The sequence below is a fragment of the Stenella coeruleoalba genome (genome assembly GCF_951394435.1).
Source record: "Stenella coeruleoalba genome assembly, chromosome: 19".
NCBI lineage: Eukaryota > Metazoa > Chordata > Mammalia > Artiodactyla > Delphinidae > Stenella > Stenella coeruleoalba.
Genome location: NC_137165.1, coordinates 27693347 through 27699877, shown reverse-complemented (window position 1 = coordinate 27699877; position 6531 = coordinate 27693347).

Here is a 6531-nt window from a genome sequence, read left to right as displayed (position 1 = left end):
AAGATGAGAGAGGCATAAGGAGAGTAATGGGAGCTAACACTGGTTGACTTCCTACTGTGCCAGCCACTCTAAAAAGTGCTTTGGTATCTCCAATAATAATAATAATTTTATAAACTAAGAATCGTTATTTCCATTTTACTAAATGACTTGCCTAAAGTCACTCAGAATTGGGAGATGAATTTGGGTTTGTCTCATTCCAAAGCTTAGGAATGAGACAAACTGTACCCAGAGCCAAGTTCCAGTCATTGATCTTGGGGAGCACCTGTGAAACCAAGCAAGACCCTGCAGGGTCTTCCCAGACACAAAAACCCTTTCATGTCCCCCATTCTTGTTTTTAGAAAAGGTTTTAGTCTCCTAGGCCTTCCCCATGTTCCAAAGAGCAGGGACAAGAAGTTAACAATTAGAGAATTGAGGGAATGCAGAATCAAAGGAAAAACAAGGCACTCAAGACAGGTAATGATAGCTGAAACAATAGTTCAGCAATAAAACAGAGTCCTAGTTCCTCCTCAAGGAATATACATAACAATTTGACCTGTATCTTTGAGTTGTTCCACAGAAATGCAGACCCCCACCCAGATGGAAGATGGTGATTACATGCTGACCACAAACATGTAGACCCCAGGCTGGTTGGAACCAGAAGGAGGATGATTACAATTCCTGAAACATCACCCCGTTACCTCACCACCAACCAATCAGAAGAAAGTTCATGAGCTAATCATGCACCCTGCAATGCTCACCTCAAAAGTTGTCTTTAAAAGACCTTCCCTGCAAGCCATTGAGGAGTTTGGGTCTTTTGAGCACTAGCTGCCCATTCTTCTTGTTTGGTGCCCTGCAGTAAACACTGTACTTTGCTTCTCTGCAACCCGGTGTCAGTAGATGTGTTTTGCTTGTGCATCCAGTGAGTGGACCCAAGTTTGGCTTGGTAACACCTGCAGCATCTAGTCAAGCACTCCTCATCTGGCAGTGCTAAGTAAAAGTTTGTTGGTTGATTTTAAACATTCACCCTTCCACCAATATTGAACTTTAAACCACACAAATGCTTTCATTAGCTTCCCTCATCATACTTGTAATTAAGGAGTGCCACTGAGATCTGGAACTAAAGGGCACTTTTTGGCTAAATTTATCATCTCAAAGGATTCCAATGAAGTTTTAAACCAAAATTTTATCTGAAAAGTAAACCAGGGGAACCAATATTTTCATAACCCAAGGCAACTTGCTTTTGGTGGGTTTCATGACCTCACCAGTTCACACTTAACTTATTTGAGGCTTGTAATTTAATTCCTATGTGTTCCTTTGGAAATCTTGCTCAGATATGCAAGTCAGATCACCTGGTTTCAAGTCCCAGATCTCAGATGATAAAAATAACTTCATAAGGTTATTTTGAAAAATGAGATGATGTATAGCACATAGAATGATGCTCAGACTATAATAAAACTCAGTAAATATTAACCAGTTTATTAACCTACTAGGTGTCCTAAAATGTCCACTATTAGAAAACAGCTTCTGAGGTTTGGCAAGGTCTCCCTAAACACCACTATTTAAATATGCAAGAGTCACCTATTTGGGAAAAGTATGTCCTACTAGCATTATACCAGTCACATGTTTAGTTTCTATTAGCATGTTGTGAATCATGTATGATTTGTTGATCAGTTTACTTGAAAAAATGTCTGGTGGGAATGGGGCTCAAAAAACCCAAGAGATTCAGCACTGGAATTTCAGGCTGGAGTGGGGAAAGGGCAGGCCTAGAGGGATGCTCCTAGGATGTTTGTTCTCCAGGAGAGCCTTGAAAGAAGAGGTGGACAGCAAAGGAAACAGGGACATTAGTTTAGATGTTAAACTTGGTTCAAATGGCTTGGCTCACAGCCATTCACTGACTGTGAACTTTGACAGGCAAATCATTCTTTCAGAACCTGTTTCCTTATCTATAAAAGTGGAGCCAATTCCACATTTCTCAGTGTGTCTCAAGATTAAATGACACAACATTTGAACACTTTTAACAAAGGCCTTGGCATATTACTGGTGCTCAAAATTGTTAAAGCCCAAAGTCTAAAGTAGGCTCCTATTTCCTACTTTCTACCACGTCATTTTGGTTATGCCCTTTATAATGCTGATTATAATCTGAAATTGTTTTGTATGATTATTTTTCACTTGTTGCCTGTTTGCAAAAGTTAATATTGCCCCCCTCAAACTGCAAAGCATACCCTTTTGTTATTCTACATTGTGCTGCAGGGAAGGCCCACCATGTAGTTCCCCATAGTCTCTGAAAGCACACCTATCCAAAGAGATGCATTTTTGCTCCCCCCATGTTATCAACTCGGGCTTGGCTGCTCTCTGCTGGAAAGGCAATACTCAAGAGACAAGTGCTCGTAGGAACAGAAAGATTGCTTTATTCAAGAGGCTGGCAACCTGGGGAGATGGTGGACTCGTGTCCAAAAACCCAAGATTCTAACCCAAAATCCTAAGATTCTGATTGGCTGTGAAAATTTTTAAAGGGAGAATTATTTGGGGAGGGCACCAGAGTCTTTGTTATCTTCCACTGTGTGCAGATTTTCTTCTTATTGGTTGGTGGTGAGGTAATAGGGTGGTGGTGCTCCAGGAATCTGGTGCTCAGCCTGAAATTACCCTCCTCCACCTGGGTGGGGGCCTTAATTCCTGTAGAAGAACTCAAAGATATTGTTATGTGTATTCCCTGAGGAGGAACCAGGACCTTGCTCTGAGGCTGCACTATTGTTTCTTGACTGCCCCTCCTTTGTTTCTGCAATCTCTCCCTTCCCTGATAAGCAACTGTTTGAATCTGCCCTTTGGAACTCAGGGAAGGTCATGGAGGCTGAATGAAGCCAAATTCCTGCAAACAAGAAACATGGGAGGGCCCCACAGGGTCCTGCTCCATTTTACCCACATCTTTGCCTCTCATTTGTCCTTCAACACACTTCAGTCCAGCTGTAAGCTCCCTTTTAAAAGATATGGTCTTGGAACTTCCCTGGTGGTCCAGTGGTTAAGAATCCACCTTACAATGCAGGTTAGATCCCTGGTTGGGGAACTAAGAACCCACATGCTATGGGGCAACTAAGCCCCCGCACTCTAGAGCCTGCACCACAACTAGAGAGAAGCCTGTGCACCACAATGAAAGATCCCATGTGCCACACCAAAGATCCTGTGTGTCACAACTAAGATCCAATGCAGCTAAATAAATAAATAAATATTAAAAAAAATAAATAAAAAAAGATATGGTCTTGCCAATACTAAGGACAGTCCTCTCAACTCATCTTACTTTTCCTCCTAATGCCAGTGTCACAGTTGACCTCTGTCTGCTTATTGAACACATTTCTTCCTTCACCTGTTGTGATGGGATGGTATACTCTCCCTTGCCCCTGCATTTCCCTACAGTGCTAATCTAAACCTCTCTCTGCCCTGGCCTCCCTTTATCCTATTACTTTCTTTTATTGTCTTCATAGCACTTACCACTATTTGAAATGGTCTCATGCCTTTATTGTTTGCATGTTTATAGTTATCTCCCCCTCATGTGGCTCGTGAGGGCAGAGAAAGCTCTGTTTGTTCATTGCCACGTTACTCAGTGACAGTGACATTGCTAGTACATTCCATGGTTCATTGAATCTAAGACTTTGTTGTAAGATGCACTATTATTTTAGGGACTATTAATTAGATGAAAGGTTTCCAATTAAACTGTGCTTCCTGATTACTTAGCATTTTTATTTTATATTTGTTTAAATAACCCTTTGAGATACAATAGTCCTAGATTGTTTTGCATATATGACTCCTATTTATATCTGAGCAGAAAAATGAAAGCAAAAAAAAAAATTAACAAAATTTTTCCCCCATATGTAACCAACTTTCCTGACTCACTCTTGGCTCAGAGACGTCAGTGTGTCAGTGTGTTTTTCCACACCGTGTCATCCTTCGTGCCATCAAGAGCATTGGTGTTTCAACATTCCTTAAACTGCTCCCCTGTTTCCTCCCAATATTTTGTCTTAAACTGTTGACACCCATTTTGCAAGTTTGGGTGGTGGTGCTTTCTTAGTCTTACCAGAAAGTATCAATGAAAGGTTTATCAGGCAACAAGCAGGATTGGTTTTCCCTCCCCAAATGGTCCTTAAATAGACTTGGGGAGGGATGACTGAATCATGAAGTAGTTGCTGTTGTCGTTATGAGCCAACAGCAGCAACAAGCAGACTGTATATGCCCAGGCAGTGACAACCCTATCCACGTCTCTAACTGCCACCTGGTGACAAGTTATAACACACCACAGTTTGTCAAATGTATCAGAAATGATAGTATATGGGGGGAAAAAGTATTTTAGAATTGTTGAAATTCCCTAGTAAGTACTTTATAGATATTTACTCAATGAATGAGTATATGAATGGAACCCTTGTTGCTGCTGTGTAAAGCAACTAAAGTCTAAAACAAATCACCTATTAAAGAAATCCCATGTTTTTAAGGATTACTTCATCAGCCTTTAAATTCTGAAACCAGTTATGAATTCTTGATGATTATTATAATTCAATCTAGAGCAGGCTTTTCAATGGACAATGTACTTTTTCGCTTACAATTTTACTTATTTATCTTATCTTAGAAGCTGACTTGTGTGCTTTAAATTATCTGCTTTTAAAAAGACATAAGCGGGCTTACCTGGTGGCGCAGTGGTTGAGAGTCCGCCTGCCGATGCAGGGAGCACGGGTTCGTGCCCCAGTCCTGGAGGATCCCACATGCCGCGGAGCGGCTGGGCCCGTGAGCCATGGCCGCTGAGCCTGCGCGTCCGGAGCCTGTGCTCCGCAACGGGAGAGGCCACAACAGTGAGAGGCCCGCGTACCACAAAAAAAAAAAAAAAAAAAAAAAGACATAAGCATTACTCACAGTTTCAATAGGGTGCCCTGGATTTCTGTGTTTGGAGAATAGAAAACACTTTATTTTATATAGCTGGTTTTTTTTTTTAACCATGAGAGGGCAGCCTTGTTTAACTTATCAAGTTCTCCCAAAGGCCTCGCTGGGTAGCTGTATTCTGGCCGAATGATCCCTGGGAGCAGCAGGAGCGTTCTGGGAAGGGCAGGCAGCTGTGTTTTCCAGGGTGCTTTGCTGCTAAAGGCTCGCTGCTCTGCAGGGAGTTACATGGATGCTACTCGCTGCTTTTCACATAGGCAGTAAAACCTGATATTCTTTAGTTAGCAGACAGGCGGGGGGCTTGGGGAGGTGGTTGTTTGGGGATTGACATGTATCAGGAATTAGATAGCTGCAGAAAGGGATGGTTTAATAAAAGCCATGTCTGGGATTTGAACCTCTGGATGGCAAATATATACCTACAGTTGTGCAAACTTTGAAATACAGTAGAGGCTACCTGGAGAGGTTACACCATTAAGAAAGATGTGTAGAAAGAAGGTAGGTCTAGCAAATGAAGTATGTCATGATCAATTGGCATAGATGGTCAGGGAGAGGAGAGGATAAAGCCTTATATTTTACATCCTTTAGATCACTTATTCATTCGTTATTGAATTTTATCATACGGAGGTACAATATGAACTTCCAAGCTATTGAGAGAGACTGTCTGGTAAAAGATTGTGATTCAGTCTAAGTGCTGAACACAGAGTGGAACTAACTTTGCAAGGAGGGTTGGCTGCTGGAATAGATTAAAGGTCTGGGCGACATAGGGTTAGAGCCAGGTCTGTTAGTATAGGCTTGAGCACAAATACTGCAATGACCAGGAGGGGAAGAAAGCACTAGTTAAGTCTGGATTTCACAAACTCCGCACCTGATTCCCTTATAGGGAGAACTTTTAAGTGTTTTTTCATCTCTGTAGGGGGCATAGCACTTACAAAGTTGTGCCCAGATTCCTTTCCAGTTAAAGTTCATTCTCTGTCAGCTTTGTTAACTGAGCCATGAGAACATATGGCAACATTCACTTGTTTATTCTACAAACACATATTAGGGTCCCCAAATGTGCCAGTCACTGTGTTAGGAATCAGTGGTATATGAAGGAGATAAAATCCAACCTCTACATGCCAAGTGCTCACAATCAAATAAGGAAGAACTCATAGCTTAGTGGGCAGAGTTAATTTTGTTGTCAAATGGACAGAAAATTCACTTTTCATTAAGTTCTTGAGTCCAGTGATCACGTTTTTTCCTCATTGGCTTCTTAACATAAAAGAACCAGATGAGCTCCAAAATGTTAGAAATTATAGTATTTCATATTAGCCTTAACCCCATGTTATAAGGTGAGTGTCCTACCACGTTCCTTACAAAAACATAACAAAACAACATCAAATTGCATTCCAGAGCTAAACAGAAATGCTTTTCAGATCATGTACTAGTTTGATATTTCTATATCAGGGGTTCTCAACATGATTGAAAATCCATTCCAATTCACAGAGAAAAAAGAGTCATTGAAGAGATAGTATGGGATCAATATCACTTTCAAGTGAATTAATTTATATTTTACCCACAGCAAAATCGTCTATATAATTTGAATGTATGCATATTTATTCGGTCTGTAACGTGCATACAGATCCAAGTACTTCTCAA